We start from the raw sequence: 25104 nt of genomic DNA, 5'->3' as shown, positions 1-25104 counted from the left end.
GACAGAAAATTAGGCCTACATTTCAGTGGAGTGAGAGTGTTATGAAATAACCTCAGTAAGCATTTTTTGACTGAAAGGAAAGGGCAAAGGTTTAACTTGAGGAAATAACTGTTCGCTCTGCCAACGTAATACATGACTGTACTTCTATTTCAGTTTTCTAAAGGAAGCAGGGACCCATACCAGTGTCTTCTTCTTCATCTACGGATTCACCAAGAAGAAAGGGGAGCGATTGAAGAAAACACATCCTTTTTAAAAAATGTTTTTATTTGTCATGTTGTTTGTCTTGTTTTTTATTACTTGTATTATAAAGAAGGAGACTGCATGACTCGCTGGTTTGAGAATGTCAACCACAGAGGAAATGTTTCCTTTAGTGCACTATGCAGTTGTGGAAAAAGAAAGAAGCCCATGAAAAATAGGGCAATGCAGAAAAAGTGAAAAAAGGAATGTATATCTTTTATGACCTCAGATCATAGCAAGTCCCGGTATCAGCCAGTATGTATGAAGTATAAAGTGACACCAACATGTGCAAAAAGATAGAAAGGAGCAGCCATCCTATTATATTAGAAATGGAGGAAATTCAGTAGAAATTAGTTTAGGAGGCAGGAGTGTTTAAAAAAAACTTGTAGGTATTTTAAGGGTTGGGTATGAGAAAGCAGTACTGACGATAAAGATACACTTATTTTTCGAAAGAAACTCTTTCAGTTTTATATTTCAGATGGACAGGAGATACCTATACACCAGGCGATTGACGACAACCAATACTGCAAGCCTGGAGAAAAGATCGAGGGACCCTGCCAGATGCCCAGTTGCAGTCACTTCCTTTTAAACAAGTGTGTCCAAAAGAGACTCTCCCATCTTTGTGTCCCCCAGAAACAATCAAATGCCCCTACCCACTGACTATCTGACTTCAAATAAGAAGATTGAAAATTCAAGTACTTTATGATGAAATGAACAATTAACTCAAAAGGACTGACCTATAAAAAAAGGCTCTAAAACTTGCTGCAAAGCAGCCCAAAGGACAAATAAAATGCACTGATCGTCAAGAAGGTCTGTGAATGCGGAATAAGCTAAAACAAGATGAATTGAGTGGAAGATGTGTCGATGGAAGAAAATGTGCATGGGGAGAGAACGGGAAATAAGGAAATGTTGTGGGGTGGGAGGAAGGAAATAGTGTACTTTAAAAGTTGCACATGGACCGAATAAGTGAAGATGGGTTGGTAGGTTCCCTCAAGGAATTATTTCTCTCTATTCTCGTAGTGGCTAGAAAGTAACATGTTATGTATGTTATGTTTATATTTAATTGGTTAATGGAGTGACATCCAGATAGAAGCAAATAAAGTTGTTCTTGAGGATACATGCATAAAAGTCCAAAAAGCGCAAAACGTTGCAAGTGCAAGATCATTTGAAAAATGGAGATGCGTATATGTTTTAGATTGAAGACACTGTTGATTCTGAAGACATGTTTTTATGATAGTTCCCATGTTGAGATAAATCACCACACTGAGGGGGGTGACTGGGACAGGGATGCAGAGTTACATTGAATATGGGGGGGTGGACAATGGTTATAGTGCTCCTGTATTAAACAATGGTCAAATACAGACCAGATGGGGGTATGTAGAGGGGTACCAGACCCCCCTCAAACTGAGTACAGATAACATGACAGGCTAATCTATGGTTCCAGTATTGCAGAAATTAGAATTATAGTTATTTTTGAAGATAAAGAGTGCATATAGGGTGACATATATTTTTGGGGTCAGAATGACTCAGGAAGTGAAGGGTGTCTCAAGTATTAAAAGCACACCATGAATATGTAAAAATATAGTCTGAAAACGGGATAGAAAATGAGTTATGCTCAAAAGTAAATAATAACTCACCGTTGGTAGCCGAACATCTAGGCGGAATAGACTGAGATATTTCTAAAATGGATGCCAAAATACAAAATGGCATCTTCGGAGCAGGTGTCAAAAGTCTTTACTCATGCAAGATAATTAATATTCTTTGGCAGTATTTCACTGTAAATAAGCATGTGTGGGATGGTATATTTAGATTTTTTGGCGGAAAAAGTAGACATGATAGATAGCAATTCAGATAAGCACATGGGAAAGCTACCAATTAGACAGAACAACTGCTTACTTAGCAACAAATAAGATAAGCTCATGAAGTTTTTCACAGTCTAAGCTTCCAAATAAATTTGGCAGGGACTCAAGAAGTAGAGAAGGGCTGTTTGTTGGCAGGTATTAAAGGATGTGTAATGGTGTCCGGCTGGGCCTAAAGCAAGATTATCAGTCTATGTGTCAGTCAGTCGATGTTTGCCAAATGAGCTAATGTGTGCTTTCTGAGTGACAAATAAGCCAACCAATCAAAGACAAGGAGGGCTTATATTAAAGCATTACGTCATTGGGGAAAAACCTCTATAAGCAAGCTGATTTTAGGTGTTCTGTGTGCTTCCAGTGTGTCTTTGTTAAACGTGTATTAAAGATGGCTGTGAACTTGCATCCAGGCTTCCCTTCCTTCTTTATCCAGACTCCTGTGTCAGTGTCCATAGATGTCAAAGCTGATGAAGTATAGGGTTCCATATTTTATTGGTAATTGGGAAATGATTGCGTCCACATGAGCCTTGGGCCTGAGTGGGGAAGGGAAGTATCAGGTGCCAGTGTGACAGAAAGGCATCTGGTGAGGGTAGGATAGCCTGAGCTTTTTTGATTTTTATTCACTTATATGGAGGCGAGTAATTCAGTTTCTGAGTGTGACGTCTGTTAATCAAACCCATTATTCAAAATTATAGAGCAACCATGTGCCTTTCTGTAGCCAGTCTACTAGCATAACCGTGTCAAACTATGCAGTGGCAGGGAACATGTTCAAAAGTCAGTTTACCTGTGCATCCCTGTCAGATGCATTTTGGGATTGTGGTAGCTTTTCTGTTTTGGTTGCTACTGCTATCACCTTACACAACTCCGGAAGATATAGCTTGCCCACAGCCTACACTATCACATGAGGCAAATGAGGTGTACCTTTTTGGATTGTGCCTGGTTCACCGTTATGATTGGGATCACTGCTGGTTTAGTAGTAGTAGGGGGACGTATAGTCAATTGAGCCACTGACTATCCTATGTCACAGATGACTTAAAGAATACTCCCTTGCTCTCAGTCAGTTTAAGGGTTTTATTCAAAATTCTTGAAGGGGCTGGTGGCTGTCCCTCTCCCTCTTTTCTAAAAAGTGCATTCCTCCCTAACCCAGGCATCCGTCTACCCCAGGTTAGAACATACTGCAGATTTCACCCTCCTCTCCTGGTTCTTACTCATCCTAAGCATGGAGTCCTAAAGGAGGTTTGCCTTCTCTAGCTGAGCATCCTCAGGGGCTGCCTAACTTTTCCTACACTATCCAGTAGTTAGTGTTCTAAAGAGGTTATTTGGTTATGATGTATAGACACTCTGTCCTATTCAGCCTCTTTCAGTCCAGCCCACCTAATCCTCTTCCTCTCATTTCCTGATGGTCTTTCCATATAACTTTTCTTCATCAAAATTCATCCAACTTACTCGTCTATTCCTTCTCTCTACCTTCAATATCTCTCACTCCTTCTAAGCCTTCCCTTCACCATTTGATGTTACCAGTCCATTTTCCATACTCCCACCTCCACACAACTCCCTCTTCCACTCTAGAACTCCCTTGTCCACTCTACAACTCCCTCATCCACTCTACAACTACCACTCCACCCCACCTCTCACTCACACTCTCTCCTTTCACTCACGCAATCACTTCACATTCACTGTTTACAGTCCTTCTCCTAACCATACTTTGACACGTTCATGTACACTCACAACACAGTACTACTTGCACTCACAAACCAATGCTTCACTTTCTCCAAATATTTCTTCCACACCCTGCTGCTCCTTCACTCTGCCTGATGGTCTCTTGGTCTGCCACCTCCCCCTCATCTAACCTCACTGGAATTACCGAACCTGCCTTAATCTTCCTGCCCTCTGTTATCTTCCCTCTTCTCCTGTGATTGGTGTACTTGCCCTACAAATGTCTGAGTTTTTAAAGAGCGGTTTAAACTCTCTGAGTAAGGCTGAGTAATGGTGATGGGAGCTCAGGGAACCCAATGTCCCAGTTTGTGTCAGGGATCCTTGCTATGGGGTCCCCTTGGAAAAGTAAATCTTGGATGGGGATCTGTTCCCTGTTGTTTCATCACTGGTGGTCTAGGGTACCAACTTCCCACTGGGTGCGGCTCTTCCTGCAGATGGGTAGGCTTGCCGTACTTAGCTCCCTCATGCATTAATGAGTTTCTGCCTCTGGCAGTGGGGGGGGAATGCAGCAGGGTTGTTTCCAGATACACTGCTTTTGGTCTCTACTTTCTCACTGTGAATGACATGGTGCTCTGAATGGCTGTTTTATCACTGCTTGCCATTTCCCAAATCTTGATGGAAGTCTCTAGAAGAAAGAAAAAGACACTGGAGAGCAATTTGCTCTGGAGGTATGTGTGAGACACAGTAGTACTGCTCAAGTACAGCTTGGCACAGGGAACCCGCTTGGCACTATCCTTCTCAGGGGTAGGACTGGCTGTGGATGTCTCCCTGGTAGGCCTCCTATCCCTAGCTGAAAGGAGTTACTATCCCCTCTTGACAAGTCCAGGATACTACCTTGATACACCATGTACTCCTGCAGAGCAGTAGTCATGTTGTCACTGCAAGTCACATGTGGCATTTATTCTCCTTTAAAGTAAGGGTGCTGCTGGTTCTGAACCCCTTGAGGACTTGCTCAGACCATCTCCACTACACTGCTCTTTCCGCATATGGATGTACCATAATTAGTTTGACAATACATTTTCTGGGCATAAAGTTGGCAGACATTATTTCCTTTGGGTATGGCCTTCATTTATCTACAAATGGCATAACAGCTGAGAGGGAGAAAGAGGTTTTGAGCATATACAATTGGTATAAAATGCAGCATGTTAGTCAAACATGACTTAATGTACCAGGTACATAGTGACAAGTCTATATGTGTCCATTTTTGCAGTGATTTTAGCATGGGCGGGTGTGCTGATGTAACCCAATGTGACTGGTGTTGTGATTCAAATGTCAATTTGTTATTGATTAAAGTGGTTAAGATTACCAGAGTTTGGCGTAGATAAGATCGCCAATATTGACACATATGTTAACCCTGCTGATATATCAACCTCTTGCCAAGAAGAGAAGCACTCACTTCAGTTTGAAGAGTATGACATATTCTTATTTATCAGGGGCATCTAACTCTGACTTTGTTAAGGATTTCAATCAGCCGACGTACACCTTAGTTTCCGCCCAGTATGCAGCACGCGATTGAAATGCTTATGATAGATTAGATTCAATATTGAGATGATATACCACTCATATCCCACCCTCTTTTCAAATACCCGGGTCACAATGGACCATGAACCAGGCTGGTTGGTAAAATATAGTATTTATTTATTTATTTGAAAATTAAAAGAAATCATACAATTTTTAATATGGGGCAGCAATCACCAATGGGGTGATACGAACAACATGAATGTAAGCAATGCACTTAGTTTAACCTTCTATTGACTCGACTACAAAACACAAGGGAATAGAGGCACTTTTTGGTTTTAGGTAAGCTAGCACTTGAGTTAGAATTTCCCCCTGTCGTGTTCCCTCAACCCACAAATAATAAATTCTAAGTGGATAAACAGAAGCAGCAGGTAATCAGGAATTACAAATGGAAAACAGAATAGAAATTCGACTTTCCCTCCCCAAGCAAGAGAGAAAAACGGATTTTAAACCCTGGCAATGCTAAAAATGACACTCGGAAATGGATGAATAAATGAATGAATGTGTATAAAATTCTTGAAACAAAAACAATTCTTTACTGGAGCAACACTGGAAAAATACTAGCAATCAAAAGCAATGGATTGAGCAAAAGCATACAATTCAAAATTGAATGGAAGATTTAAAACAGTTTATAATCAAAATGACACGTTGTAATATTAGCAAACTTTTGCCATTGTCGCCTGCATTTACCAAAAAGGTTTTTAATAAAAATGGGTGAAATATGTGTTGGGTGTAGCAATGGATCATATTTACAATATGGAAGTGAAATGAGGTCTCTAGCTAGTTATGCAAGATCTAGTGAGGTGCGTTTTGAGAAAATGAATGCGCGTAAAAGGAAAATAAATCAATTTGGACAGGACAGTTTTACTCTACACTAGAGCATTTAGGCTAGGCTACCAGATTGAGACACAGTAAGCTCTGTGGTTGACTCGCGAGTTTAACCCTAGCACCTCCGCGCCCGCCCTGGCTGACCCAGTCTGATCACTCCTAACAGGATCAATAGTTTAGGATTTTACTAGACAAATTATTAAAGATGTTGGCGCTAGCAGATGGAATCAAAGTCAGCGTTTCACGAATGATTTTGACAATATTACAAGTTATCAGGATAAGTATAGGATGACTTAGAGATTGGGATGGAACAAAGCAAGGCAAGGTATACTATGTTTTCTATGGTTCCTATTGATACAGTCCACTTTTTAGTTTTTGGATTTTGGACAGTCAGCGCTCGGTCCCCCACGGATCTGGTCTAACAAAGGACAGACGGACAAAATCAGCAGGACAGGATCAGCTGGGCATGAACTAGTTACCGGATGGCACTGGACTGGCACTGGATACTACAGATCCGCTGGATGGCAGGTTTGCAGCAGGCATGCATTTAGTGAGCAGCAAGCCAGGTTAATTCAGGATGCTTCCCAAAACACCACAGCGTTTCCCTTGGTTACTGGGATTATTTTAGAATTGAGGCCTAGCTGAAGCAGGGTCAGCAAAACGTGGCCTTGTGGTTGGGATCTGGAGTCTAGATGGATAAAATGCAAGATGAAGACAGGAACAGGACGCTGGCGTATGAAATCAGGAATCAATGTGTGTGTGTGTATCTGTCAGGGACCCTTATTTATAATGCAAAATGACATCATCAAGGTAGAGGCTGGGCAGGGTTAACTACGCCCGCCCCTAAACTACTTGGATTGGGCAGGGGAGCTAGTCTCTGCCTCACTCTCAGTTGGTTGGATTTCTAAGGGGATGGTGTCAGGTTTATGAGGTGAGGTTTACAATGTCCCAACACTCCCACATTTATTTTACTTCAAATCCTATTTTGCCAAAAACATACATTTATTCACTTGCAATCTCTTGGCAAATTATACACTCAGGTTACATATTATATGCATCACATTTCAGTCCAATCCTCAGGTCTGTGTGGCCTTGTTTCACCTTTCTGACACATGTTAGTAATTTGAAACATTAAAGATTTGGCCGAAAATTCCACAATTTTATACACAAATGTGAATTGTCAACAGGGATGTATGTACAAAATGTTATGTTTGACATGTTAATACTTTCCTTGGACTCTGTCATATTTCATAACTTCTGTTCCCCATGCAGCAATGAGTTCTACCAAGTTTTAAAAGATAGCCCACAAAATTTGATTTAACACTGCAAACTTTTACAATTTTTGCTAATTCTTTCTACAGAAATAAAAGTCTTTAAAATGTCTTTATAGCCTAAACTACTTGGATTGGGCAGGGGAGCTAGTCTCTGTCTCACTCTCAGTTGGTTGGATTTCTTAGGGGATGGTGTCAGGTTTATGAGGTGAGGTTTACAATGTCCCAACACTCCTACATTTATTTTACTTAAAATCCTATTTTGCCAAAAACGTACATTTATTCACTTGCAATCTCTTGGCAAATTATACACTCAGGTTACATATTATATGCATCACATTTCAGTCCAATCCTCAGGTCTGTGTGACCTTGTTTCACCTTTCTGACACATTTTGGTAATTTGAAACATTAAAGATTTGGCCGAAAATTCCACAATTTTATACACAAATGTGAATTGTCCCCAGTGATGTATGTACAAAATGTTATGTTTGCCACGTTAATACTTTCCTTGGAATCTGTCATATTTCGTAACTTCTGTTCCCCATGCAGCAATGAGTTCTACCAAGTTTTAAAAGATAGCCCACAAAATTCGATTTAACACTGCAAACTTTTACAATTTTTGCTAATTCTTTCTACAGAAATAAAAGTCTTTAAAATATCTTTATAGCATAGTCTCTGGCACCAAAAGGCAGTCTAGATGCTGTTTTTTTATTTTTTGTCTTCCTCCAACTGCAAGCAGCTGTCATTTCCTTCCAGGCAAGGGTGTTTCCAGTCTTAATTGAAGGTTTTATTGCCCCTTTACACTTGATGGGTGAGTGTCCCAGGACTGCTATTGTCCCAGCTTGGAGCACAGACGAATGTCTGATGAGCATGTGAACTTTCATTGTCCTATCCCATTCAAAGTTTTTCAAGCTGGCACTTCACACCTATGTGTCCTTGATTTATTGTGTATCTCCCTTCCTTGGAGGAGTTTCATGGCTGGCAACAGGAATAAAAGGTTTTTCTGAGAGCTTGCAACACCAGCCTAAGTGTTTTAAACTATTTAATTTCTTACTTTGGATCTTGAATTGAACAAACCTATGACAGAAGATATCCTATGTGTGTATTGTCACCACTAACATAATTCCTTTACATTGCTAAGTAAGCAGACTTTCATTAACAATTGAGTTTTAAACAGGTCATTTTTCTCTCATCAGTCAGCACAGCCCATTTTTCCACATGTGTTAAAAACTGCTATAATTTATATCTTTAATTCGGTTTACAGCTCCTCAGATTTCCACTATCTTTGCAGCTGTAGTCATTTTCCTTGCAGCAGGACTCATATGTAAAGTATAGATACATTTATCCTTGACATGGCTCAGAGAGTAAAAAGTCTCTTTGAACTGCTGTACATTGATACATTTTGTCAAGAAATAAACGTGTGTTCCTGTGCGAGTCTAAAGAAAGTTGCTTGTTGATTTCTTTCAAATCTACTTTGACAGGACCTGTCATTCAGGAATTCTGCCTAGTTTTTCTGAGGCACAATGACTTATCCTGGGCCTGGCACAAAATGCACAGATGGAAAAAGCATAACACAGCATTTTGAAAGGGTGAAAAGGTTTTCCTTTTGAAGGGGAATGTTTGGCTTTTGCAGCAATGCAGTGCTGCCTGCTCACTTGATTTCATATATATGTCTCAGAACACACTGGCATACTTTTTCAGTGTGTCCCCTTGTTCCATTTTGCCTGAAGTGTGTGAGGCAAGATGGTGCAGCCATTTTTCTGTTGCCGCCAAAACGCAGTTTTGAGGTCCTGGTGCGCACAGGAGACAGCGCAGCCAGGTTGCTGTTTCTTGCGCAAATTTAGCTCAGTGATGTGGCGCAATGCGTTGAAGGGTTCAATATATCGCACAACTTCATCATTTCTGACTTCTCTGAAAGCTTCAATTGTAAAAAAAAAAGTCCTTTCAAGTGTAAAAGGCAACATTTGGCTAATACAACTGTCAAAGAAATAGATAAATTGAGTAAGTAATCAATTGTTGTAGCCACTCAAAGTATGCATTACCATTCACTTAGCTCCACATCAACCCCTTCTGAATGAATGTGGCAAGCTCCTATTCTGAAAAGGCATGCTCTGGTTTTCTTCTGCACATCCCACCAAAAAGTAACACTTTTGAGCAACAAAAGCGTTGCTGCAAATAAACTGTTTTAAGTGTGGCGATTCCCATCTGCCAAAACAAGGAACATGTAAAAAGCTACCTACCAGCATTTCATAATCTAAGCACAAGGTCCAGCCACAAGCAAGAACACCTGGTGTGCGTTGACCATCTGAACTGCAAAACCTATTTTTAAGCAAGCCTTGAATGAAGTAGTTGGTTTGAAACGTAAATAAGGTCACTGCAGTGTTAGTATGATATGATATGATATGATATGATACGATATGATATGATATGGCATTTATAACATGCTTATACACAAGTGTTTCAAAGCGCGACGAGGCAAGGAAGGGGGTACAGAGGGAAGACATAGACAACAATCTGCAATTAAATACATTTTAGCGCACACCTGATACCATTTCTATTTTTTTCTAATTGATTTGGCATACTTTTACCACAAATTAGCTGCAGTTTTGTTATATTGTTTTTGTGTTTTTGTTTGGTGAAATCTAAAAAAAGAGTTTTTGAAATAGACCTATAGACGAAAAAGTCCTTATGCTTCCAGCAGAAATGGAAAAAACAAGCTGGAAGAACACATCTAGAGATTGTTTCTTTTGTAATCAAATTGGATTTCTTGACCAGCAAATGGCGAAAACAAAAGACAATCAACAGCAAATAAATTATGAGAATACCCCAATTTTAGTTTTGTGCAAATACAGAGATTATATTTAAAAACCTCTAAATACAACAGCTACATTTTTGAAAAAAATATGTTTAATTGGAAATATTTAAATCCTTTTTTTAAATGTTTGGCATTTGAAGAAAAAAAACACTGACCTTTTTTGAAAACCAAATGTAATCTGTACATGCACATGCTACATGTGAATTACATGCACACATATACCCACACTAAAAATGCCTGCTACATGCTACATGCATGCTACATGAACAACCTGGTTTGCAAATTGAAAGGTAACCAGTGATGGAAGTGAGTGAAATCTACACATTACTGTTTAATCTCTTCTAGGAGTATTTACAAAACATATTCTGCAACACTGAATAATGCATATTTTAATTCACAGGTAACTAAGCTGGAAAATATGTGTTAAAACAAAGATAAGTTGTTGACCCTGAGAAAAATTAAGCATAGATTTGGCATCAATAATCACAATACAGTACAATTTGGTTGTGTTAAATATAAGGAGTTTAGATGCTGGTTGAGATACCTCCTCTAACATCTATCCACCTAGTCTCTCTTCCTCTGTGACTCCTCTTCTCTTCCTTACTGCATCACCTGAACATTACATTCTGGAATGCTCAGTCTGTATGCAACAACACTTCCTTTATCACTGACTACTTTCAGTCCAGCCCTCCTCCTGTAGACCTTCTTGCTATCACTGAAACCTGGATTTCTCCATTTCACACTGCCACTCTGGCAGCCCTACATGACTCCAAACTATCCTGCGTTCACTCTCCTCGACTGACTGACAGAGGTGGAGGTGTCAGATACCTACTCTCTTCCTGCCTCAATTCCTTACACATCCCCAATGCCACATCCTCTTATACCTCTTTTGAATTCACCATCTATACTGTTGCTCTGCTTTACTTGGTACACATGATCTCCATCTATCGCCCTTCTGGACCCACTGGACCATTCTTTGATGACCTTGGGCAACTTATTGATTCTCTTTCCACTAAACATCACCTCATTCTTGTAGGTGACTTTAACCTTCCCTCTCCAACCACCTCTCAGAAATCTAAGCTTCAGTCTTTTCTTAGTGACCACACTCTCTACTCTATCCATACCCTACCTACCCACAGAGGGGATAACTCTTTGGATCTCTTATCAATCTCCACCTCTCTTTAAGCCACTAATACTACAGATCTCTTAATTTTTTCAACCAACATCTCCTTTCCACCCTCTTATCTTTCCTCACCACTAGTGTATCCTATTACTAAAAGGAAATGTAAACCTTCTGTCATCCACCTTTCTCTCCAACCTACAGTTCTCGCTCTCCTCCTTCACAACTGATACCTGTTCCACCAACACTGCCTTCTATAGCTTCCAATCCCTACTATATGACTCATTCTCCTCTCATTTTCCACTGCTTACTTGCACCTCTAAGTCTTAGCATCCTCAACCATGGGTCACCCCATTCATGCGCTCTCTCTGCACAGACATGCGCCGGCTGCTGTGCAAATGGAGGCGCCCCAACTCACATGAGGACCTGCAACTCTACCTCTGTGCCCTGAACTCTCTCAAGTCCACTCTAGAAAGATCTAAAAGGGAATTCTACCTAGCCCTCATTCATTCACACTCCAACCATCCTCGTCGGCTACAGGGCACCCTGAACTCACTCCTCACTCCTCCAAAGTCTATGACTATCAACTCCATTCTCACAACTAACGACCTAGCTGAATACTTTTCTGCAAAATTACCACAATTAGAAACTCTCCACTGACCTTCCTCACTCTCTCTCTCCTCCTACATTGCATACTTTGCCTACTATACCATCATCCCCTGCCTCCATCTCCCCCTTTCATTACACTAATGCTAATGAAGTGCTATCACTATTGCTAAACCCCTATTGTGCCCCATCAGACCCTCTTGCTCCTCAGCCATTCAAGCCTATTGTCCCTGTAGTGGCATCTCACCTTGCTGAAGTCTTCAACCTGTGCTGCGACTCTGCTTTCTTTCTCTCTGTTTTCAAAACAGCTACTAGAAAAGTAAGGGGCTCACCTGAAACTACTGCCCTGTGTCTTTCTTCTGCACTACTCTAAAGTGCTCGAAAGGGATGTGTTCGAAAACCTTACCAATTTCTTAGACAGCGACAACCTTCAAGACCCCATACAAGCACTGTAACTCCACGGAAACTGCTCCCATGAATGTGTCCAACTTCATCGCCTCTGCTAAGCACTGAAACCTATCCTCTATCCTAATCCTCCTTGACCTCTCTGCTGCCTTTGGCACTGTTGATCACTCTGAACCCTTTAATTCTCTCTTTCTTCTTGGGATTCGCAATCAAGCCCTTGCCTGGTTTGTATCCTACATTTCACTTCACTAGTTCTCTGTCTCCTGCAGCAACAACACCTCTCAACTCACTCCTCTAACTGTTGGTGTTCCACAAGGCTCTGTCTTGGGTCCACTCCTCTTTATACTCTATATCTCTGTTCTTTGGGCACAAATCTACTCCTTTGGGTTCTAGTGCCAACTCTTTGCAGATGACATTCTTATATTCTTCTCTTTTCCTGAACTCGCCTCTGTTCACTCTATCGACATTTCCAACTGTCTTTCCGCCATTAAACTCTACCAAAATAGAGGTACTCTTCTTCCTTGCCAACAGCTCTCTATCATATCTTCCAATGCTGGTACAGTTATTACCTGACACTCTTCCCCTACTCTTCTTCAGATAGGAACCTCTGTAACATCTATGACCCTTCTGACACCTTCACTACTTTCACCTCCAAAACTGGAACAGCAGCTCGCCTCATCCTCCTAAATATTAGGAAAAACAGGCACCTCCTTCCTTTCAAAACTACCAAGCATCCCTTAACCACTCTTGTCATCTCTAAACTGGACTACTGTGCGAGTGTACACTTTGGTCTGCCCAGCTATGCTTTCTGTCCCCTCGAAAAGATCATTAACTTTGCTACCAGGACTCACTATGAACTCCCTCACTTCACACCTACTTCCTCGTACCGTCACGAGGCTAGATGACTGATGTTGCAAAAAAGGGTCAGATTTAAATTTCTTCTCCTGGTTCTCAAATCTATCCACAGTAAGGCGCCATTGTATCTACCCTCCTCTCTCCAACTCTTTAAGTGTTATCGTAATCTTCGTTCTTCCTCCTCAACTACCATTGTGGCTCCTCGCACTCCCTGTGCTTCCTCTCACTTCCTCTCACTTCCGCGCTTTCTCTCTTCTTGCTCCACTTGCATGGTGTTTCTCTTCCCCCAGACATCCGAGCAGTCCACACGGATTTGTTCAAAAACAAACTAAAAGCCTACCTCCTCGCTTCTTAGTTACACACTTAAATTGCCTCTCCTCTGCCTGCTAACATTTTTCCTTTGCCTCTAACTTGCCTCTGTCTCTCACTTCCTCTGCATCCATTCTAGCACTTCCCATCATGTTCATGTCCAGAGCACAGCTGGCCGTACCGCCTACCTGCACTTAAAATGTCCAATGTTAATTGTCCTTAATCTATGTATGTCTACTTATGTATTGCCCTGGTGACTGTTCCATTTACTCCCCTCCACAACCTGGTCAGAATGTCCCTCAAACTCACCCAATTGTAAGAGGCTCACTGCTTCCTGTCAAATCTGATTTCTTATCTATTGTATATTCTTTTGTGATCAAAAGACCTTTATTCCTCCTTTATATGAAATAAATAAATAAATACAATTAATACATAAATAAATGCATTGAAAATACAATTTTGATTGAAGATTATGGACGTGTGTGCAACACATAATGCTTACATTTAGCAAAGGCAGCACAATACAAAAGTTCTTCCACTTTTGCTTGCTATCATTATAACAAGGGAAAACGCATAATTCTGCACCAGCCAGCACAACGCCTGTTTTATTTCATTTGAGTTTTTACTTTTTTTCACTACAAAAGGGAAGAAGTAAACAAGCATTATGTGGACCCCCTATTTATTTCTATTTGCTGCCCACCAACATCCGATTTTTCTGAATTGCACTTATAAACACAAAGCATTACTGCTTCATAAAAAATGTGCGGAGCAATAGCATAACAGCATGCTACCCTTAGGCTTTCAGCACAACAATCCTATTGCCCTGAATGTGATCAATTTGTTCTTGGTGCTTATTGTACACCTGTAGAATACTGTAATAATTAATACACATGGTCCTTTTACAAGGACAAGTGAGGGTTTTTTTTTTCTTTTCATTTCACATGCCCTTGTCCCACAAAGTCATCAATGTATGGCAATGGGTAGTGAAGCGTACATACAAGTAATTTTTGTTTTATCACCAGCAGAAGATCACAGGTTCTGAATTTTGGGACTCACAACTTACATAAGCACCTGCAAAGTATGTCATCAGTGTGCACTAACACAAACAGGGCAGATAATTGTCTGCCTTATATCGCAGATTGCACATGGTGTTATTCAGCCATATTGTTTTGATGTTTCCTATCTTCCACAATCATGAAAGAAGATATAAAGACTCATTTCATTATTTATGAAGTCTCTTCCTGTCATAGATTGGTTAAAGGCTACCCATTGTTTTCCTTACACATGCCTGTGTGATACAAGAGAATTCAATCACCATACAATATACTCTAGAGCAGTGGTTCGAAACCTTTGACTTCCCAAATGTTTTGAACTACAACCCCCGTCATCGGTCACCATAAACTGTGTTGTCTAGAGCTGATGGAAGTTGCAGTCCAAAACATCCGGAGAGCCAAATATTGAAGACCCGTGCTCTAGAGACGGCATTGGCACCTGCCAAGTTACATGCCAAGTAATAACCAGTACAAAACCCTGGAAATTGAATTGTACTTTACGTTTTGCACAATGACAGAGGTGTAGACAGGGTAGGGCCTGAGCGGGCAAGGTCCCCACCAAATCTTAAAATGCCCAATCAGTAGCGCTGTGTAGGCATTTACAGATGAACATATCACTGTGGGGGGCCCAACTACATTAGCTTCTGGCCCCACGTTTTAGGCAATCCTGGCTAAGCCTCTGCAAGGGTTAAGAACGTTGTCAGCATCTCTTATTAGCTACCCAATTGTTGCTACATCATCCTGTCAAATGCTGTTTGAAGTGGTGTGCCTGTGGGAGTGGCCAGCCTGAGCATCATCAACCAGTTAGCCAATTGCTGTGAAATCATAGTCCTAGAAACAGTTCATGCTCAGCAGTGCAAATGCAAAGGCCTGAATTAAAGCCTGGGCATATCCAGTCTCCACTGCTGTCATTTAGGTTGCTTCACATGGACAGCATTAATCAACCGCTAGGTGTGTACATTGACTTCTTTCTCCAACTTTTGATTCAGAAGACTTCCACTTACATCAGAGATACCACACATTTTCTACAGAAGCTCAACACCGTCACTTTTCAACCAGTAAACCTGTTATTCACCATAGATGTCAAGAGTCTGTACATATCCATACCCCATGATATAGGAATGGAATCAGTAGAATGGCTATTATTGGAAACACCAGAGGTCCGTGCACAAAAATAATTCATAATGGCTCTCCTCAGTTTGTAGTGGAAAATTCATATTTTCAATTTCACAACAAATTTTTCCTACAAGTCTCCAGAACATCTATGGGTGCCACTATGGCACCGTCTTATGCGAATTGCTTTATGCACAAATTCGAAATGGACAACATGCTACAAAAGCCTGATTGGAACAAACACATACATCTATGGACACGATACATAGATGATGTTTTTGGAATTTGGACAGACACAGAAGCTACTTTTGATGTTTTTTTTCAAATATTTGAATAGCATTGACCGTCGTATCCAATTTACCAGTGAAATATCCAAACATAAGATCACATTTCTGGATGTCCAAATAACCAAGAGGAATACCGGTTATAACACTACACTTTTCCGTAAACCAACTGATCGGAAGAATTTAATACACAGATTGAGTTTCCACCAACCAAGTCTCTTGAGGAACTTGCCTTACAGTCAATTACTGCGTGTTAAAAGAATTGTGAGTGATCCTGAAGACTGCCTAGCCTAACAATTGATAATGAAGGAGAAATTCCTTGCTTGTGGTTACAAAGCATCAGAACTAGATTCAGAATCTCAGAGAGTGAACGCGTGCGACCGCATTACCTTGTTATCTAACAATGATAAATCTCCAAGAGAGCTTAAATCATGAGTATATGTTTCTAAATTCTCTGTCCAGAGCAATAAAATTAAAAATTCAATCAAGAAACATTGGAACATCTTCAAAAATGACATTAGAGTACAGAATTTGTTTGACCAACATCCGGTTTTCGCATACCAGAGGAGCAGGAATTTGCGAGACGAACTCGTTCACACACGACCCAGATTGTACGAACCTATTACCCAATGGACTGGGACATATCCCTGCCTTCACTGTGCCAACTGCAACCTGATATTGAAGGGCAACACAATACACCATCCACGTACAGGCCACAAAATCTTTTTGAGAACATTTGGAACTTGTGATAGTACTAACATTATATATGGCATCAAGTTTCCCTGTGGGAAGTATTATGTAGGTCAATCCACCAGAGCAGCAAAAGCATGCTGGAATGAACATCACTCTTGTATCTGTAACTCCAATCCTAATTCTGCGGTGGCTCGCACCTGGAGTGAAAACAGACACAACTTAACCCAAATCAAGTTTCTGATCCTAGAGGCATTGAACAAAGTAAACCCACATGAGGATTTGGGACTGCGGCTAACAGGAGAGAAACCTTCTGAATAGACAAACTTAGGAGCCTGTCTCCAAATGGGCTCAATGAAGAGATTAACTATCATTGCTGCATCTGATCATGTTATTGTGACATGATATATTGTTTCTACAATCACTCATGGCTCCGAACATTGCGGATCCACTGTATGAATTTTGGACCTGATGTATAATGGTATCATTCTTTGCGTATGACAGTATTTCACTGTTTTTTGCCACTCTAGTTGCTTCAAAAGTTGTTTTTCCGTGCTTGTTGTCTGTGACCCCAGGTGACATCTAATCTATGCTACCACTTGTGATAGGTCTGCATGCCGACCATGTTACATTAAGCTGGTTATTTGCCTTTTGATTTTGATTTTTATTTCTACTTGTACACTCAGTTTGTTGCACACACATATCTGTACACACTTTGTTGTCGCACCACTCGGACATTTAGTCTGGGACCCAAGGTGGCATTTCCTTAATGTTACCCCTTGTGACATGTTTCAAGTATGTTTTATTTATTTATTTTTCCATTTATTTCTCCATGTATGCTATCTTATTCTTTCATGTATATGCATTATTCTTGTACCGCTTTTGTTATGCTTCATCTGCGCAGTATTTCTTTAATTTCTATGTTTTTTTCATTTTCTGAGAGTATGCATTCTATAATTCCCTATGACCACCATTAGGCTACACATATATTTGGTTTGCCTAATAGGGGCTTCAATACGGTGTTAGCAGAGTTGTTTTGAAGCTACCCGCATCGCACCATTCTACAGACGCGATGCGGTCACGTGGTTATTTAAATAAGCGTTCCCTTAGCAAAGCCATAACACGGTCATTGCACAGCAGCGATCGGGCGGCTTTTCAGATGGCTGTGCTGCACATACAGGTACTTCCGCGTTCTAATACGATCGCTTTAGGTAATTTGACTTACTTGAATCTATTCAGCCATCTGATTACTCTAACTTTCATGCTTCTAGAAAGCCGCTTGATCATTGTCCTTTAATGGACTGCGTGTGCTATTGAAATGAACACACCTGACATTGCGAAAGCTTACATTGGCTACACACCATTGTAGAGGTACTTTTTGTCTCTTTATTTCCTAAGCACCATTTTGTTTTCCGTTTTCTTTTCACTCATTGCATTTTTCTGTTGTTCTTTCTCCAATATGCACTTCTACGTTTATTCCAACATTCTACACTCTGGTATGTGTCTTGAATTTTCAATTTTATGGTTTTGTATTTGCTTATGTGCATTTGTATTTGTGTTATGTTGTTATATTATTATCATTTAGACTTGCCCTGACAAAGGAGTTGTAATACTCCGAAATGCATTGGCATATTAAGTCGATACTCACCAAGAGATGTGTAGCTGCATCCTCACTAAGACTGTATTAGTGTTTGGTTTCCATTATTATTTTGTTCATAAAACTCTATTCAACTTATCTTAAACTTGGATTCTCTCTGAGCATTATTTTGAAATTAGATATAAGTAGTTCCTTTGAACACAGAAACTTTTTGGAAGAAGATTCTACTAATTTCATAACCCAGATTGGGTACAACGGAGAGCGGCTGCGTGACTAAGTCGGCCAAACTTAGTCTTCTGCTCTACTGCTTCACATGAAGAACCTCACATTTACAGCATGAAAAGTCAGATCATTCAGGAAAATCTTGGATAGGGAGGTATCTGATCAAGTCCATCCTGGAGGCCATTCTGAATTGGTCCGATAGCATTTGTATGATCCTGAAGAACTCTAACTTGTCTGAAGTCACTTCAATTGTAGAAAGAACTACATATTGGGGCACACATCTTTGCATTCCTAAGGTGCAGGAACAGATGCTGGAAAATCCAGGAAAAACAGAAAAAGAAATGGTTCTGAACAAGGCCACAATGCCTGAGAATTAAGGCAATTCTTCTGCTGCCATGCAACACAGTGGGTTGAAGCAGCCTTTGGAAACTTCCTGGTTTGGAAATCCGAAAATTACTGCCGTGGGAGAATGTGTTACATCGCTTGCCCTGCAGCTACTGGACAACAGCATAGCCACCCCTTCAGTATAAATTCCAGACTGCCTTACAAATTGGCAAGACAATGCACATGCAGGGTACCAGAGTCTTAAACCTTTTTTGGCAGAAGTAAGGACATTTGCAAGTGGATCTCCTCAATTGCGCTTAAAAGGAGGAACCCAACTCACAATCTGCATCTGAATGAGCGTATCTTAGATGTTTCAATCAAATTCTCTTATCTGCATCTGCATGAGCGCATCTTAGATGTTTCAATCAAATTCTCTTTTACACCCATTTGTGCATTTTCAAATAAGGGGGCATTTCCGGGCAATTAAAAGCATATCCCGAATTCACAAACGGTATGCACTTTTAAATGCCCTGAAATGAGGGACATCTGCGCCTTGAAAATCTGGCCACTGGAGTTCAACCACCAGGAATAGCTCGGAGCTATTTGTTTTCAAGTATATTTTTTAGGTACAGAAATGCTTTGCAGAACAGTTAAGGAATCCATAATTTCTGGAACCTTTGCCGAACTGCATCTTTTAGCCTGACAGAAAAAGGCACTGCTGTTTTCCTTTAGTGATGTTAAAAGATGCTCTTTTTGTTCTTCCCTTTTTAGTAACTCTGATCTTGAGAAATGTAACATCGGCCGAGAAAACATTTAATAAATTGTGATTTTTGAAATGGTTTAATGCTTATGATATAATTAGATTTTTCAGTTGCAAAGAAAATGTGGTGCTTCAAAAATAATGTTTTGATATGAAATGGAAATTGCCTTATGTGAATAATGCCCCTCTAAGCATGAGGTTCAAATTCATCAAACAACGTTCTAGATGTCCTGTTTAATATGCCATGCCATTAATTTATGGAATGTGGTACAATAGTTGAACATGTATTTCCTGTGTCTTTCCAATTAACATGATTAAGACTTACTTGTCATTAACATGATTAAGACACTGCAAGCATGAAATGTTGTTTTAGAATAATATGAATGTGTTGATTTTTGAAAAGGCAATATGATGTAGGGCCTGGGATTTGTCCTACCCAGAACTTCTTGGATCATGTCTTGTTTGGGAGGAGACATGAATTGTTCTATTTTTGTGGTGAAAACAAACCATTGATGGGTCTACATACCACTTTTGATAAAGCAAAGAGTTACATGGAATGCCTGAGTGGGGCTAGGACACATGGGTGTGATCCTGGATTCAATTCACATGTACGGATTAGCAAGGCTCAATGGGACGGGTATGGTTAATATAATTAGCGCATAGTGGTAGAAAACCTATAAAAGCTACACCACCTAATGCAAAAATGAACCTGGCTCTTAAAAGTCAGGGGGCCTCATTACGATCCTGGCGCAAATGGGTTAACGGCGCCGTAAAAGGCTGCAGCGCTGTTAGCCCATTAGCACCTTACTACGAGGTCCGCTTTGCGGGACCCGACCTGAACGGCTGGTCTAGACCAGCTGTTAAAGTAGGGACCCGCAAAGGGACCTTGGTGCTAAGTACGGTACCGCAATTTGCGGTACCGTACTTAGCGCCTTCCCCAGTCCCATTGAGCCCTATGAGAATGGGGAAGGGCCAATGTTCAATGGGGAATTACCACCCCGCCAACCTTGGAATGGGGTGGTAATTCCCCATTGAACATTGGCGGACTCGTTACGATACCGGCACCAACCATGGTGCTATAGCGCCATGGTTTAGCGCCAGTATCGTAATGAGGGCCAGTGCCTGCAGCGTTCATTCGGTTTTCATCCTTCATCTGAGAGATATGCAAGGCCAGAGCTTAACCGAAAACATCACAGCGGTATATCAACATACTCTTGAAGGAATAACAGGCAGGCCAAACACTTTAACACAACAAAAAGGAAAAAGCCATTGCGTTGGTTCACATGTGTACTTTGGAGAAAAAAACACAGCATGATGGACACATTGCATAGCCATGCTTTCTGAAATAAACACAAAACATGTCAAACTGAACATTCAACTCGCACATGATGATAAGTTAGGATAAGAAATGGAGTATATTTTGGCCAAGAGAAAGAGATTGGAGAATGTGTTTTCAAGGGCACAGTTCAAAACACACACCACAATAAGACACAGTTAAGCAGACTCGGGTTTTATATATAGCGCAAAGTTGATGCCAAGATTGCAGGTGGCATTTCAGGTGCTGGGCAGGCGACGCAAGATTCCGTTTCAGAGCTGGCGGGAGTACAGAGTATGATGTATTTCAAACTTAAAGCGTCAAGCAGCACAAGAGGGACATTCCACGGTCAGCTACGTTTTTGGAATGTTACATTAAGCCATATCAAAGCCAATTTTAAATTTTATATCACAGAGTTCAATGGCAAAGTATAAACATTCAGGATTCCTAAGGTTGAATCAGGCAAGCCCATTTTAATTGTATTACAAAGTACAGTAAGCTGTTGAAAGGCAAACCATAAAGATTTTGGTTTCCTAAGTCTGAGCCCATTTTAATTTTTAAAAGTATTAACTGTACAGTAAACTGAGAGAGAATTAGCCTAATGTTACACAAGTTGCTTAACTATGGGTATAGTCATTTTAATAAGATGACCCAAGAAGGAGTGATCTAAAGTGAACTGTGAGAGAACTAATGTAACGTAACTATTTGTAAAGTAATTTTAAAAGCTAACCCGGGCAGGGGTAATGTGATTTGACTATAGCATGCACTTGTTGATGCCATGGATTTTGAGAAATGTTTTTCATTTAGAAGCTGATGTATTTAATGAGCAGAAAAAACGTGCTTTGAACTTTGATGTTCAATGAAAGCACTAAGGTTGGGTTTTGATGCTGGGAACAACTAGCAAGAATATTTTTCTGAGATGATTAAAAATGGCAACATATTTGTATTGGAAATCAATGCTATGGTACAAGGATGGGAATCACATCTCTGGGTAGAATAACAAAGCATTAGTGAATTAATTCATTTGATTTCACTGATGCTGGTGATGTTCAGTGCTGCTAAATTGAACTATTCTGATTTCTATGTTTAATACCAATTTGTGAATCTCGAAACATTTATGATCTAGTGACTAAACAAAGAGAGTTGAATAAGTATTTTATTTGTTAGCAGTAAATTACAAATGAAAGTGTGCCCATAATATAAGACGGATTAAGAACTTCACTTGCCCTGTGATGTGGGGGGATGCTTTGAGAAGGGAGACAATAGAACAGTTTATCATGTACTCAATGTCTTTATTTTATAAAAATTGAATAAGTATTCCACTCTTGAGTAGACATTTTCTCAAAACTGATGCTTTCAGAGAAGTCGGATAGGGTGAAGAGGGGAAAAGCCCATAGTAAATACAAATGTCCATGCTCTTCCACCTGCAGTTGCAAAAGGTTGGAAAACACCAGGGTTAAAATGCATGTCGCCATGCTTGCTAGTTGTCTCCAATAATGCCACATTGACTGATGCTACAGAGGAGTTTGGTGCAGGTGGTGGACGAGAAGTAGGCATAGGTGGCGGATGAGGAGCGGAGGAGCAGCAGCTGCTGCTTAAGGCAGGGGCACCTGACCCCCAAACAACATCATCATCTCTACATCATTAGGACAGCGCCACTGGAAGGCACGACCCAGCCTTCCTCTGAAGGCCCACTCTTAAGGTAAGTTGCCTGTCTGAGCATGTCCGAGATGCTGCACGCCCCGCCAAAACCCCATGTCCAACTCAGCCTAGCCACAGTCTTTCACCATTCCCAGGAACTTTACTCAACTAATACAACTACCAACCACCGAACTTCACAATTTCCCCAATGCTCACTGTGATAATACTTGCAACACCCAGTCTCATTCCTGCCATATAGTCACTCAACATTATAAAGTAACATGAATGCCTTGCATATAATCCTGAATGCATTCAGTTTAAATATTTGCTCTGTCTCTGGTCACAATCTACACACAAAGTAACGCTCTATATATGTATAATGTGCCAATGTTGTTTCCTGCTATGCACTGTCTTTACTGCCTTCTTGTAAAGTAATTAGTCAAACATTGTCAACATATATGCCCCGTGTAGCATTGTCATTTGTAGCCACTCTAGCAATCAAGATTGTTTAACCAGGCACTACTGCTTATTACAAATTAGTGTTGTTAGCTTGACAAACACACTACCTATACCATCCAGTAAAAACTACTTCAGCCCAATGCCACCCATGTAATCGCTCTCCCTAGCATTCAGCCTCCCTCCAGCAGCTATTAGCGAATCTATATACCATCGCACAACTGCACGTACTTGTTTATACTGTGAACGTCTGTCAAAGGCTGGTCTACCCACCTAAGCACCCACTAAACACTACTGTTGTTTTGCCTTTGCATTGCTTGCCCTTGTAAGGTCCACACGTGCTTCTGTTCTGGTACTCCTCAACCCTCTTATCTAGACCGTATAAACTGTATTGGCCAGGTCCGCATTAGTTAGCGTTACCTTAATACTCGTATGACAGTGATACATAGTGCTTCCGGGCGCTCTACTATGTTTGTACCATTCATTCTACTTAATGTACTTGCCTACCTACTACCGACACTACAACCCATCTCCGGACATGCTTGTATACTAATAGAATATTCATGCCAAATGCACCATGCAACTGCCAAATCTATAGATACACCAACTTGCGCTGAGACACACTCACTTTCATTTTTACCGCATGACATTCATACCCAGTGCACCAACAAGATAGCAGTAGCCGCCCAGCAACACCAACTCATTACGACCCACAAACCCAATACAAACAACACTGACTCCACACCCTGCACCAAGGGTGCATTCATCAAGATAGGATTAGGCCTAGCACTCTTATACTGTCCCAGACAACACACCCTACCTTGCCCACACCATTTCTGCCCAACACACCAGCATTCAGCACATCAACACACTCCACTCCATCTACACAAACCTCCATTCCCCTGCGAGGCATAGCTCGTTGCTCTAGGCTCTCCTCCAGGACCTACACCCCCCTTCCAGAACCTACACCCCCTCCACACGCACCAGACCTATACTAGGAACCATAAGAAAAACAAGGCTATCATCCCACACGTCTAAGAACCACATCAACCCCCCCCCTTTACCGGAATCTTAAACACTCACAAAACGCTTGGTCGCCACAAAACCGCTAATTGCAGTTCTGCACCACATTCCAAAACCAAAGACAATCTCCAGGTAACCCAATGCAGTACCCCACCATCACGTACAACGCAAACTAGTTGCTCACCATCAGTCACAGAACCATTAAAGGGTGCTCTACTGAATGTCATATCCTTAGGTGCACACGCCACTGACATTCACAACCTTATTCTTCAATACAAACTAATAGAAACTGAAACCTGGCTCCACGCAGCATCAGGCCCATTGCTCACCTTAGCGATACCACCCAACTATACTATACTTAGATCAGATCACCAGGAGGCCACTGGAAGAGGAGTTGCCATTATCTACAAAACTCCTCTCCAGTTCAGAGAATGTAAATGGAAATGCTAACGGGCTATGAATTCCTAGCTCTTAAACTAGCCACAGACCCCAAAACCACCATTAATTTCTTAATAGTGTACAGAGCTCCTAGTTCAGCCAACAACCCAGATATCGATTTACACCTACTCATCTCTCCACTCCTCAAACCCAATACTAAACTCATCCTATTAGGAGACATTAATCTGGGTTACAATGACCAATCAGACCTTAAAGCTACAGCATTTCACAGTGCATTCCTAGAAATGCAATTTAAACAAATAGTTAACGTCCCAACGTCACACAAAAGGGCAAATCTTCGATTGGATTCTACCTCTAAACTTCTTAGTCCCTCTAGAAGACATCACAGAAATGTCCTGGACCGATCACTTCCTCATTAGATTCAATATCAACACAATGAGGGACCCCACTCCTCCCACCACCACTGCGGCACCCACCCTGATGAGAAACTCAAGGAAACTCACCATTGAAAACCTAACTCCATTGCTAACTAAGTTAATCAATACTCAACCACCATTAGACCCTAACTCAGATGATATCTCATCACACTATCATTCTTGCATAAAGAAAACTATTGATGAAATAGCCCCTCTCAGATTTAAACAACCCAAGCTTAAGCGCATTAACACCTGGTTCAATGATGATCTCATTGAACA

Source organism: Ambystoma mexicanum, chromosome 2p (assembly GCF_040938575.1).
Source record: "Ambystoma mexicanum isolate Mex_15411 chromosome 2p, UKY_AmexF1_1, whole genome shotgun sequence".
NCBI classification, from domain to species: domain Eukaryota; kingdom Metazoa; phylum Chordata; class Amphibia; order Caudata; family Ambystomatidae; genus Ambystoma; species Ambystoma mexicanum.
This window is presented reverse-complemented; position numbering follows the sequence as displayed.